At 39.5% G+C, this 14663-nt stretch overlaps 1 non-coding gene across 1 annotated transcript; it reads left to right on the forward strand.

Annotated features, from left to right (window-relative positions):
* The first annotated feature begins 13928 nt into the window (after window positions 1-13928).
* LOC112804341 (small nucleolar RNA R71) lies at window positions 13929-14032 on the forward strand. Its single transcript, XR_003202951.1, has one exon. It is a non-coding gene; the product is annotated as a small nucleolar RNA R71 (small nucleolar RNA).
* The last annotated feature ends 631 nt before the right edge of the window (window positions 14033-14663 follow it).

Below are 14663 nucleotides of genomic sequence, written 5' to 3' on the forward strand. Positions count from 1 at the left end.
AATCTTACTGCCTTGTAGTTTGCAATGTCTGCAAACCACGGCACTTCCTGGACGGCTAGTAATTGCTCATCAGGAAAGGTTTCAGAAATTTCAGTGAGAGGGAGGGACGCCCCTTCCACTGGTTCTATTCGGGACAGGTGATCTGCTACCTGATTTTCTGTCCCTTTTCTGTCTCTTATTTCTATATCGAACTCTTGCAGGAGCAGCACCCATCTGATGAGTCTGGGTTTTGAATCCTGCTTTGTGAGTAGATATTTAAGAGCAGCATGATCAGTGTACACAATCACTTTTGATCCTACTAAGTAGGATCTAAATTTGTCAATGGCGTAAACCACTGCAAGTAGCTCTTTTTCTGTGGTTGTGTAATTCTTCTGTGCATCATTTAGCACACGGCTGGCATAGTAAATGACATGAAGAAGCTTGTCATGCCTTTGTCCCAATACTGCACCAATGGCATGGTCACTGGCATCACACATTAGTTCAAATGGTAATGTCCAGTCTGGTGCAGAGATAATTGGTGCTGTAACCAATTTAGCTTTCAGAGTTTCAAATGCCTGCAGACACTCTTCATTAAAGATGAATGGCGTGTCTGCAGCTAGCAGGTTGCTCAGAGGTTTGGCGATTTTTGAAAAATCCTTTATAAACCTCCTATAGAACCCTGCATGTCCCAGAAAGCTTCTGATTGCCTTAACATTAGCAGGTGGTGGTAATTTTTCAATTACTTCCACCTTAGCTTGGTCTACCTCTATCCCCTTGTTCGAAATTTTGTGCCCAAGGACAATTCCTTCAGTTACCATAAAGTGACACTTTTCCCAGTTTAAAACCAGGTTAGTCTCTTGGCATCTTTTCAGAACAAGTGCTAAATGGTTAAGGCAGGAGCTGAATGAGTCTCCAAATACTGAAAAATCATCCATGAAGACTTCCAGAAATTTTTCCACCATATCAGAGAAAATAGAGAGCATGCACCTCTGAAAGGTTGCAGGTGCATTGCACAGGCCAAATGGCATCCTTCTGTATGCAAATACTCCAGATGGACATGTGAAGGCCGTTTTCTCCTGATCCTGGGGATCTACTGCAATTTGATTATAACCTGAATATCCATCCAGAAAGCAGTAGTATTCATGACCTGCTAGTCTTTCTAGCATCTGGTCTATGAATGGTAAAGGAAAATGATCCTTTCTGGTGGCTGTATTGAGCCTTCTGTAATCAATGCACATACGCCACCCTGTAACTGTCCTTGTAGGAACCAATTCATTTTTTTCATTATGAACCACTGTCATGCCACCCTTCTTAGGGACAACTTGGACAGGGCTCACCCAGGGGCTGTCAGAAATAGGATAAATAATCCCAGCCTCTAGTAATTTAGTGACCTCTTTTTGCACCACTTCTTTCATAGCTGGGTTCAGCCGCCTTTGTGGTTGAACCACTGGCTTGGCGTCATCCTCCAACAAGATTTTGTGCATGCATCTGGCTGGGCTAATGCCCTTGAGATCACTAATGGACCACCCAAGAGCTGTCTTGTGCGTCCTTAGCACTTGAATTAGTGCTTCCTCTTCCTGTGGCTCTAAGGTAGAGCTTATAATTACAGGAAAGGTCTCACCTTCTCCCAAAAATGCATATTTCAGGGATGGTGGTAATGGTTTGAGCTCGGGTTTTGGAGGTTTCTCTTCTTCTTGAGGGATTTTCAGAGGTTCTATTATCTTCTCTGATTCCTCCAAATCAGGCTGAACATCTTTAAAGATGTCCTCCAGCTCTGATTCGAGACTCTCAGCCATGTTGACCTCTCTTACCAGAGAATCAATGAGATCAACACTCATGCAGTCATTTGGGGTGTCTGGATGTTGCATGGCTTTAACAACATTCAAGTTGAACTCTTCCTCATTGACTCTCAAGGTTACTTCCCCTTTTTGGACATCAATGAGGGTTCGGCCAGTTGCTAGGAAAGGTCTTCCTAGAATGAGAGTTGCACTCTTGTGCTCCTCCATTTCCAGCACCACAAAGTCAGTAGGAAAGGCAAATGGCCCAACCTTGACAATCATGTCTTCAATCACGCCTGATGGGTATTTAATGGAGCCATCAGCAAGTTGAAGACATATCCTGGTTGGTTTAATTTCTTCAGCTAAACCAAGCTTTCTGATAGTAGATGCAGGTATTAGGTTGATACTTGCCCCAAGATCACATAAAGCTTGCTTGGTACAAACACCTTCTAATGTGCATGGTATCATAAAGCTCCCAGGATCTTTAAGCTTCTCAGGTAAGCTTTTCAGAATGACTGCACTGCATTCTTCAGTGAGGTAAACTTTTTCAGTTTCCCTCCAATCCTTCTTATGACTTAAGATCTCTTTCATGAACTTAGCATAAGAGGGTATTTGCTCAAGTGCTTCTGCAAACGGAATCTTTATTTCAAGAGTCCTGAGATAGTCTGCAAAGCGGGCAAATTGCTTATCCTGTTCCGCTTGGCGGAGTTTTTGAGGATAAGGCATTTTGGCTTTGTATTCCTCAACCTTAGTTGCTGCAGGTTTATTACCTACAGAAGTGGGTTGGGAAGCCTTTTTAGAAGGGTTGTTATCAGCACTTGTATGTGACTGATTCCCCACTGGTATTTGAATGCCAGTGGTGGGAGCTGGAGTGGCGTTAGACGCCCCTTCCTTGTTTGTTACTGGCGTTTGAACGCCAGAACCATGCTCCTTTTGGGCGTTCAACGCCAGATCCATGCTTGTTTCTGGCGTTGAACGTCAGGAATAAGCATGGTTTGGGCGTTCAGCGCCAGCTTTATCCCTTTCTGGGCTCTGCTTGTCCTCAGAGGGATTTTTAGTAGCCATTTGTTCATTTCCTGTCTTCTTGCTACCTTGAAGTGAGGTATTTAATGTTTTCCCACTTCTTAATTGAACTGCTTGGCATTCTTCTGTTATATGTTTTGACAGCTGCTTTTCTGTCTGCTTTAATTGTACTTCCATGTTCCTGTTAGCCATTCTTGTTTCCTGTAATATTTCCTTGAATTCGGCTAGCTGCTGAGTTAGAAAATCTAATTGCTGATTGAATTCATTAGCCTGATCCATCGGATTGAGTTCTGCAGTTACTGTTTTAGCTTCTTCTTTCATGGAAGATTCACTGTTTAGATACAGATGCTGATTTCTGGCAACTGTATCAATAAGCTCTTGAGCTTCTTCAATTGTTTTTCTCATGTGTATAGATCCACCAGCTGAGTGGTCTAGAGAAATCTGAGCTTTTTCTGTAAGCCCATAGTAAAAGATGTCTAATTGCACCCATTCTGAAAACATTTCAGAGGGGCATTTTCTTAGCATCTCTCTGTATCTCTCCCATGCATCATAAAGGGATTCATTATCTCCTTGTTTGAAGCCTTGGATGCTTAGTCTTAGCTGTGTCATCCGTTTGGGAGGGAAATAGTGATTCAGGAATTTTTCTGACAGCTGTTTCCATGTTTTTATGCTGTTCTTAGGTTGGTTGTTTAACCACCTCTTAGCTTGATCTTTTACAGCAAATGGAAACAGTAGTAATCTGTAGACATCCTGATCCACTTCCTTATCATGTACTGTATCAGCAATTTGCAGAAATTGTGCCAGAAACTCTGTAGGTTCTTCATGTAGAAGACCAGAATACTGGCAGTTTTGCTGCACCATGATAATGAGCTGAGGATTCAGCTCAAAGCTACTAACTCCAATGGAAGGTATACAGATACTACTCCCATATGAAGCAGTAGTGGGGTTAGCATATGACCCCAGAGTCCTCTTGGACTGTTCACTCATACTTACTTCCATAATGGAATACAAGTTGAGAATTTATAGTTTGGAATGTAGCAATAAAAATGGAATAAATAAAAAAAGAAGTTAAAAATATATATTTTTTTTAAAATAAAATAAAAACGAAATAAATAAAAGAAAGTGGAAATATTTTGAAATTGAAAATTGAATTTTTATAAAAGATTTTCGAAAAAAAATTGTTCAAAATTAGTTAGAAAAATAAAAATTTTTGAATTTTGAATTTTATGATGAAAGAGAAAAACACACAAAAGACACAAGACTTAAAATTTTTAGATCTAATGCTCCTTAATTTTCGAACATTTTTGGAGGGAAAACACCAAGGAACACCAAACTTAAACATTTTAAGATCAAGGCACAAGAAAAACTCAAGAACACTTTGAAGATTCACAAGAACACCAAGAACACAAGGAAGAACACCAAACTTAAAATTTTTAGAAAACCAAAATAAATTTTCGAAAATTATAAAAATTAACAATAAAACACCAAACTTGGAGTTTGGCACAAGATTAAATCAAGAAAAATTATTTTTGAAAAAGATTTTCAAAAGTACTGGTGCTCCCTTATCAAGAATATAAGCCAATTGGGAATAAATATGACACTTGATGCAGATGTTCTTGAAAAGAAACTATCCTATCAAAATTTAATGACTCTATAACAATAAAAATAAAAATAAAAATAAAAATAAATTATTCCTAATCTAAGAAATAAAATAAACCTTCAATTGTCCAAACTCAATAATCCCCGGCAACGGCGCCAAAAACTTGGTGGACGAAATTGTGATCCTTAATTAAAGGCTCCTTGGCATGTGCCAAAGAGAACTAATTTAACTAACTGATTACTTTCTCAGAGCACAATTCCGTTCAACTAACCAGCAAGTGTACTGGGTCGTCCAAGTAATACCTTACGTGAGTAAGGGTCGAATCCACAGAGATTATTGGTTTGAAGCAATCAATATTTATTTTATTAATCTTAGTTAGGATGTCAATAGGATTATTTGGATTAAAAGTGAAATTATTGGAATTGATAAAAGAGGGAACAATGTTACTTTGATTTGCAGCACTAGGAAATATGTTGGAGTTTTGGAGATGCTTTGTCCTCTGATTTCAACTCTTCCTTGAGATCTTCTTCTCACACGCAGGTTCCTTCCATGGCAAGCTCTATGTAGGGTGTCACCGTTGTCAATGGCTACTTCCCATCCTCGCAGTGAAAACTATGCACGCACTCTGTCACAGTACGGCTAATCACCGGTTGGTTCCCGCTCCTACTGGAATAGAATCACTCTTTTGCGTCTGTCACTAACGCCCAGCAGGTTAAAGTTTGAAGCACGTCACAGTCATTCAATCCCGGAATCCTACTCGGAATACCACAGACAAGGTTTAGACTTTCCGGATTCTCATGAATGCCGCCATCAATCCGGCTTATACCACGAAGATTCTGTTGGGGAATCTAAGAGATATTCATTCAATCTGATGTAGAACGGAGGTGGTTGTCAGGCACACGTTCATGGGTTGAGGAAGGTGATGAGTGTCACGGATCATCACCTTCTCCACAGTTAAGCGCGAATAAACATCTTAGATAAGAACAAGCGTGTTTGAATGGAAAACAAAGGAATTGTATTAAATCATCGAGACGCTGCAGAGCTCCTCACCCCCAACAATGGAGTTTAGAGACTCATGCCGTCACAAAGTATGTAATTCAGATCTGAAAATGTTATGAGGTACAAGAAATGTCTGTAAAAGTTGTTTAAATAGTAAACTAATAACCTAGGTTTACAGAAAATGAATAGACTAAGATAATTGGTGCAGAAATCCACTTCTGGGGCCCACTTGATGTGTGCTGGGGCTGAGACTAAAGCTTTCCACGTGCAAAGGCCTTTCTTGGCGTCAAACTTCAGGTTATGACGTGTTTTGGGCGTTCAACTCCGGATAATGACGTTTTTCTGGCGTTTAACTCCAGACAGCAGCATGAACTTGGCGTTTAACGCCAAGTTACGTCGTCTATCCTCGCGCAAAGTATGGACTATTATATATTGCTGGAAAGCCCTGGATGTCTACTTTCCAACGCCGTTGAGAGCGCGCCAATTGGACTCCTGTAGCTCCAGAAAATCCATTTCGAGTGCAGGGAGGTCAGGATCCAACAGCATCAGCAGTCCTTTTTCAGCCTAAGTCAGATTTTTGCTCAGCTCCCTCAATTTCAGCCAGAAAATACCTGAAATCACAGAAAAACACACAAACTCATAGTAAAGTCCAGAAATATGATTTTTGCCTAAAAACGAATAATATTCTACTAAAAATTAACTAAAACATGCTAAAATCTACATGAAATTACCCCCAAAAAGCGTATAAAATATCCGCTCATCAGGTACCATTTTGCATTGAAGTTGGAGTTCACGTTGGGTGTCAACATTTGAGCAATGTTGGGTCAAACTTCTCAAAATAGTGCTGGGACGTTTGTTATTAAGTTGGACGCAATGTTGGACCCAACATTGGACCTAATGTTGGTGCACAAACATTGGTTCACCCATGCGTACGCGTCACTGCACATTTTTCCAACTCCTAAACTTGAAATCGTCGACCACGTTGCAGGTAACGTTGGATCACCAACGTTCCCTCCAATGTTGTCACCTCTTTCCTTCAACGTTGCCAGCAACGTTGGACCACCAACTTTGGCTCCAACGTTTCACCATGAGTTTAGTAGCTTGAGGCATAGTTGGAGGCCAACTTTAGCTCCAACTATGCACCTTGAATTCTTCATAGCCAACATTTGAGGTCCAACTTTGGCTCAAACGTTGCCTTCTCTTTCTTGCTTAAGCCACGTTTGAAGCAAAGTTGGAGGCCAACTTTGGCTCCAACTATGGCCTCTTGATTATAGACGTTTGAGGCAAAGTTGGAGGCCAACTTTGGCTCTAACTTTGCACCTCTTGAGCATGGACGTTTGAGGTAACGTTGGAGGCCAGCTTTGGCTCCAACGTTAGCCTCTCCTCCTCTTCATTAACTTTTGAGGCAACATTGGTGAGCCAACTTTGGCCACCAACGTTGCTTCCTTTGCTCCTTTTCATGGCCCTTTTGTTGCTTATTTGCTTTCCCTTCCTCAGCTTCCTTTCCACCTATTATCAATCAAACAATTACATCAAAGTTTTCTATAATCACAAGATGTTTGCATCATTCAATCATCAAGTAAAATTTGCATAAAATCTTATAAAAAGCACATAAATAACCAAGTTTAATTGAATCAAGGGATGTATGAATTTCTCACCTAAATACTTGCCTATAGCTCAAGAAAGTGCATAAAACCTAAAGAAAACAAATCAAAAAGGCTTGTGAAACTAGCGTAATATGCCTTGGCATCACAACACCAAACTTAAATCTTGCTTGTCCCCAAAAAAGCACTAAAACATGAGATAAATGAATGAAAGCAGAGAGAACTAGAGGTCCTTATCAGAAAATAGTTAAACTTGATTCATGGGGTTTTATGCCAGATATATCTGCAGCTCAACCTTTATTAGTTTTTAGGTGTAAAACGTCCCTCTAAGTGCTAACTAAGGTGCTGCTGTGAAACCTTATTTTTCATTGGTCCTTGGTGTTTGATTTTTGCTTTTCTTTTAATTGGAAACTTATTCTTCAGTTGCAGCTTAGTGTTATGTGTTGCAGCAGCTTTTAGCTTTGTTTTCAGTCAACACATACACACCACAGACACTTGTCTCATAATTCATCTTAAGAACATTGGTGCCCAGCATCTCTTTAGGTCACTAAATGCCTTGTAACTAGGTTGCTCTTGATAGTGGACTTTCGGTTGATAATCCCGGGTTAGTTAAACCAAGTTACCAAGTGTTGAAACACTCCTTAGAACTTAATTATCAAAGTAGATCCTAGTACAAAAATACCACTGGCATGTGTCTTAAGGTTCAAGCTATTGGTGTTTAGGTTATTCTTTGTTTCTTTTATTTTTTTTTGTTGCCAGCTTTTGGCTTTTCTTCCTTTCCTTCTTATTTTTTTTCTTTCTTCCAAGGATGTTTATTCACTAAGGTTTCACATACAGCAGCCAAAATCATACTTTAGGGACTTTCTACCCTTCATCTTTATTCCTAAGCTTGCTAAACAATCAAACATATACCATCACTTAATATTATTCTATTTCCTACCGAAATTGGACAATTTCACTTTTTGTTTCAAATATTTTCTTTTATTCAATTAAAAGTAAGAGGGGATAAGACATACATTCAAGCAAAGTGAAAGTGAAATAGGCACTTAAACCAGAATACTTAAGGAAAATTAAAGAACAAACAAGCAGAATTCAAATTAAAGGTAAACTACTCAGCAGGGGGTACATTCAAACTTCCAGTTAAAACATTTTAAGGTAGCAACAGTTTAGTAACAATACAACCTCTTGGTGTCTTCTTGTTTCTTCCTTGTCATCATCATCCATAACTTTTGTATCTTTCTTTGTTCTCAGTGGATGATGGTTTATCTTACCCTCCAAGTGATTGATTGACTTCCTACAATATTTTTGGAAGTTGCTTATTCTCCAAGAACTTGAGAAACTGTTGGCATGCATTTATGCTTGTAATTTTCTAGACCTAAGTTGGTGTGAGAACACCAAACTTAGCTCCTTGCCTACTCTTTCATGCAACAGAGTGAATACGTGCAGGGAGCATCAAATGCTTTTATTCAGAAAATAGTTTCTCACCTTGAATTCCTCATTCAATCATCAAGTAAAATTTGCATAAAATCTTATAAAAAGCACATAAATAACCAAGTTTAATTGAATCAAGGGATGTATGAATTTCTCACCCAAATACTTGCTTATAGCTCAAGAAAGTGCATAAAACCTAATGAAAAAAATGAAAGAGGCTTGTGAAACTAGCCTAAGATGCCTTGGCATCAAGGCCATGAGCTCATTTGTCGGTTACATACCCGCTCTCGACGTTACCCAGCAACCTCTGTCTGGATAAGGCTTTCCTGTTGGCAATACCCATTGCAAGCACCCTTTGTCTTGCGGGGTACCCATTGCAAGCACCCTTTGTCTTGCAGAGTGGCATTTGTTAGCCTATATATGCCCAACATACTCGCTGTAAGCAACCTTTGTCTTACAGGAGTATAACACACTCACTGTAAACAACCTTTGTCTTACATGAGTACAGAACACTCACTATAAGCACCCTTTGTCTTACAAGAGCACACTGATCTCGATACCTCTATAAGAAACCTCTGTCTTATAGCAAAGCATTATAGCATGGTATCCAAGGAAAGCATTCTCAGTGGTCGTACCACCATCTATTTGACTGCCTCAATGCAGTAGATGAACACACAAATATCTCTGTAGTTGCCTTAATGCAACAAATGACCTTTCAACAGACCCTCTGCTTGTTCTCTATTCTCTTTATCGTATTATTCTTTTCTCTTTGTCTGTTTACTCTGCTCTGATTACTCTTTTCTCTGTATCTATATTACTCTTTTCTCTTTATCTCTTTACTCTGTTTAACGTATGTATTTAAAGCTTATATAAATTTCGGTATGAATAGTTAGCCTGTCCCAAGTATAGGTTCATTAAGTCTATAATGAAACAGTTTAACTTTTCATAATATACCTAACCCTAGGCACAACTCAAATACTAACCATGTCACTCCTAGTTTGTTCACTAGTCTCTGATTAAGGAATCCAAGAGATATGCGCCCGGTCTAAGGTAGAACGGAAGTGGTTGTCAGTCATGCGCGTTCATAGGTGAGAATGATGATAAGTGTCACGGATCATCACATTCATCAAGTTGAAGTGCAACAAATATCTTAGAACAGGAATAAATCGAATTGAATAGAAAATAGTAGTAATTGCATTAAAACTTGAGGTACAGCAGAGCTCCACACCCTTAATCTATGGTGTGTAGAAACTCCACCATTGAAAATACATAAGTGATGAAGGTCCAGGCATGGCCGAATGGCCAGCCCCCCAAGATCTCAGAATTAAATGTCCAAAGATGTCTAATACACTAGTAAAAAGTTCTATTTATACTAAACTAGCTACTAGGGTTTACATGAGTAAGTAATTGATGCATAAATCCACTTCTGGGGCCCACCTGATGTATGTTTGGGCTGAGCTTGATCTATCCACGAGCTGAGACTTTTCTTGGAGTTGAACGCCAAGTTGTAACATGTTTTGGGCGTTCAACTCTGGTTCGTAACGTGTTTCTGGCGTTTGACTCCAGAATGTAGCATGGAACTGGCGTTGAGCGCCAGTTTACGTCGTTAAATCTCGAATAAAGTATGAACTATTATATATTGATGGAAAGATCTGGATGTCTATTTTCCAAAGCCGTTGAGAGCGCACCATTTGAAGTTATGTAGCTCGAGAAAATCTATTTCGAGTGCAGGGAGGTCAGATTCCAACAGCATCACCACTCCTTTGTCAGCCTTTTATTAGAGTTTTGCTCAGGTCCCTCAATTTCAGCCAGAAAATGCCTGAAATCACAGAAAAATACACAAACTCATAGTAAAGTCCAGAAATGTGATTTTAGCATAAAAACTAATGAAAACATCCCTAAAAGTAACTAGATCATACTAAAAACTACCTAAAAACAATGCCAAAAAGCGTATAAATTATCCGCTCATCACAACACCAAACTTAAATTGTTGCTTGTCCCCAAGCAACTGAAAATCAATTAGGATAAAAAGAAGAGAATATACTATAAATCCCAAAATATCAATGAATATTAATTCTAATTAGATGAGCGGGACTTGTAGCTTTTTGCTTCTAAACAGTTTTGGCATCTCACTTTTTCCTTTGAAGTTTAGAATGATTGGCTTCTCTAGGAACTTAGAATTTCGGATAGTGTTATTGATTTTCCTAGTTAAGTATGTTGATTCTTGAACACAACTACTTTTATGAGTCTTGGCCGTGGCCCTAAGCACTTTGTTTTCCAGTATTACCACCGGATACACAAATGCCACACACATGACTGGGTGAACCTTTTCAGATTGTGACTCAGCTTTGCTAGAGTCCCCAGTTAGAGGTGTCCAGAGCTCTGAAGCACACTCTTTTTACTTTGGATCACGACTTTAACCACTTAGTCTCAAGCTTTTCACTTGGGCCTTCATGACACAAGCACATGGTTAGGGACAGCTTGATTTAGCCGCTTAGGCCTGGATTTTATTCCTTGGGCCCTCCTATCCATTGATGCTCAAAGCCTTGGATCCTTTTTACCCTTGTCTTTTGGTTTTAAGGGCTATTGGCTTTTTCTGCTTGCTTTTTCTTTTTCTTTCTATTTTTTTTGCCACTTTTCTTCTTCTTTTTTTTTTTTTTGCAAGCCTTGTTCTTTCACTGCTTTTTCTTGCTTCAAGAATCAATTTCATGATTTTTCAGATTATCAATAACATTTCTCTTTTTCTTCATTCTTTCAAGAGCCAACAATTTTAACATTCATAAACAACAAGATAAAAAATATGCACTGTTTAAGCATTCATTCAGAAAACAAAAAGTATTGTCACCATTTCAATATAATTAAACTAAATTCAAGGATAATTTCAAAATTCATGTACTTCTTGTTCTTTTGAATTAGAAACATTTTTTATTTAAGAGAGGTGAAGGATTCATGGAATTATTTATAGCCTTAAGACATAGTTACTAAATACTAATGATCATGTAATAAAGACACAAAACATAGATAAACATGAAGCATAAAAATCAAAAAACAGAGAATTAAGAATAAGGAAGTTAAGGAATGAGTCCACATTAGTGAGGGTGGCGCCTTCTTGAAGGACCAATGGTGCTTTGAGCTCCTCTATGTCTCTTCCTTGCCTTTGTTGCATGATCCCTAATGATTTTGGTGCTCTTGTCCTTAGTTGCTCCCAATAATTGTGTGAAGGAAAATGTATTCCCTGAGGTATCTCAGGGATCTCTTGATGAGGGAATTCCTCATGCTCTCTTGATGTGCAGTCAAATGCTTCTTCTACTGAGCTATGGACCCTTGAGATGAATCTCTCCATCTCCCATGACTCGGAGGTAGAAGCTTTTTGTCTTTCCTTTTCTCTTCTTCTTTTTTTTTGAGGTTTTTCTGGCCTTAGGTGCCATTAATGGTTATGGAAAAACAAAGAGCTTATGCTTTTACCACACCAAACTTAAAATATTGCTCGCCCTCGAGCAAGAAAAGAAAGAAGAGAAGAGGAAGAAGAAGAAACTATGGAGGAGAGGGGGAGAGGTGTATTCGGCCATGTAGGGTGGGTTTGGGTGGGAAAGAGATTTTGAATTTTGAAGGTAGGTGGTGTGTATGGGGAAGAGTGGATGGATGTGAGTGGTGAATGAAAAACAGAAGGGATGACCGTGAATGGAAAGAGAGAGGGTGAGATAGGTGGGGATCCTGTGAGGTCCACAGATCCTGAGATGATCTTGTGGGATCCACAGATCCTGAGGTGTTCCTGTGGGGTCCACAGATCCTGAGGTGTCAAGGATTTACATCCCTGCACCAATTAGGCATGTAAAATGCCTTTGCATACATTTGTGGCATTTAAACACCGAAGTGATGCTCATTCTGGGCGTTCAACGCCCATGTGCAGCATGTTTCTGGCGTTGAACGCTAGGTCCATGCTTGTTTCTGGCGTTCAGCGCCAGCACTCCTCAGGGTGTATTCCTGGCGTTTGAACGCCGGGATGTTGCTTGTTTCTGGCGTTCAACGCCAGATCCATGCTATTTTCTAGCGTTGAACGCCAGCCAGATGCTCCTTACTGGCGTTTAAATGCCAGTAAGTCCTTCCTCCAGGGCGTGATTTTTCTTCTGCTATTTTTGATTCTGTTTTTAATTTTTGTATTTTTTTCGTGACTCCACATGATCATGAACCTCATAAAACACAAAATAACAATAAAATAAAAATAAAATTAGATAAATAAAAATTGGGTTGCCTCCCATTAAGCGCTTCTTTAATGTCAATAGCTTGACAGTGAGCTCTCATGGAGCTTTACAAATGTTCAGAGCATTGTTGGGACCTCCCAACACTAAACTTAGAGTTTGAATGTGGGGGTTCAACACCAAACTTAGAGTTTGGTTGTGGCCTCCCAACACCAAACTTAGAGTTTGACTGTGGGGGCTCTGTTTGACTCTGCATTGAGAGAAGCTGTTCATGCTTCCTCTCATTACCAAATAACTTGGCATTTAGCTTCATGATGGCTCCTAGATATTGAGCAACTTGCTCTCCAGTCAAATCTTCATCCTCTTCAGAGGAAGAATAGTCTTCAGAGCTCATGAATGGTAAAAGGAGATTTAATGGAATCTCTATGGTCTCTATATGAGCCTCAGATTCCTTTAGGTCCTTAATAGGGAACTCTTTCTTACTTGAGAGACGTCCCATGAGGTCTTCCTCATTGGGATTCACGTCCTCCCCTCCTCCTTGCATTCGGCCATATTGACTATATCAATGGCCTTGCACTCTCTCTTAGGATTATCTTCAGTATTGCTTGGGAGAGTATTGGGAGGAGTTTCAGTGACCTTCTTGCTCAGCTGGCCTACTTGTGCCTCCAAATTTCTAATGGAGGATCTTGTCTCACTCATAAAACTTAAAGTGGCCTTTGACAGATCAGAGACTAAGTTTGCTAAATTAGAGGGGCTCTGCTCAGAATTCTCCGTCTATTGCTGAGAAGATGATGGAAAAGGCTTGTTATTGCTAAGCCTGTTTCTTCCACCATTATTAAAGCCTTGTTGAGGCTTTTGTTGATCCTTCCATGAGAAATTTGGATGATTTCTCCATGATGAATTATAGGTGTTTTTATAAGGTTCACCCATGTAATTAACCTCTGCCATTGCAGGGTTCTCAAGATCATAAGCTTCTTCAGAGGCTGCCTCTTTAGTATTGTTGGATGCATTTTGCCATCCATTCAGACTTTGAGAAATCATGTTGACTTGCTGAGTCAACACTTTGTTCTGAGCCAATATGGCATTCAGAGCATCAATTTCAAGAACTCCCTTCCTTTGAGGCGTCCCACTATTCACGGAATTCCTCTCAGAAGTGTACATGAATTGGTTATTTGCAACCATGTCAATAAGTTCTTGAGCTTCTGCAGGCGTTTTCTTTAGGTGAATGGATCCACCTGCAGAATGGTCCAATGACATTTTGGAAAACTCAGATAGACCATAATAGAATATATCTAATATGGTCCATTCTGAAAACATGTCAGAAGGACACTTTTTGGTCATCTGCTTGTATCTTTCCCAAGCTTCATAGAGGGATTCACCATCTTTTTGCTTGAAGGTTTGAACATCCACTCTAAGCTTGCTCAGCTTTTGAGGAGGAAAACATTTATCCAAGAAGGCCGTGACCAGCTTATCCCAGGAGTCCAGGCTATCTTTAGGTTGTGAGTCCAACCATGTTCTAGCTCTGTCTCTTACAGCAAAAGGGAAAAGCATGAGCCTGTAGACTTCAGGATCTACTCCATTCGTCTTAATAGTCTCAAAAATCTGCAAGAACTCAGTTAAAAACTGATAAGGATCTTCAGATGGAAGTCCATGAAACTTGCAGTTTTGTTGCATTAGAGCAACTAATTGAGGTTTCAGCTCAAAATTGTTTGCTCCAATGGCAGGAATTGAGATGCTTCTTCCATCAAACTTGGACGTGGGTTTAGTAAAATCACCAAGCATCCTCCTTGCATTATTGTTGTTGGGTTCGGCTGCCATCTCCTCCTCTTATTCGAAAATTTCATAAAGGTTGCCTCTGGATTGTTGTAATTTAGCTTCTCTTAGTTTCCTCTTCAGAGTCCTTTCAGGTTCAGGATCAGCTTCAACAAGAGTGCCTTTTTCCTTTGTTCCTGCTCATATGAAATAGAAGAGAAAAAGAAAAAGGAAGAGAAATCCTCTATATCTGGACAAAGAGGATCCTTATTATTAGTAGAAGAAGAAAGGAATAAGA

This window comes from Arachis hypogaea, chromosome 5 (genome assembly GCF_003086295.3).
Source record: "Arachis hypogaea cultivar Tifrunner chromosome 5, arahy.Tifrunner.gnm2.J5K5, whole genome shotgun sequence".
In the NCBI taxonomy this organism is placed as follows: Eukaryota; Viridiplantae; Streptophyta; class Magnoliopsida; order Fabales; family Fabaceae; genus Arachis; species Arachis hypogaea.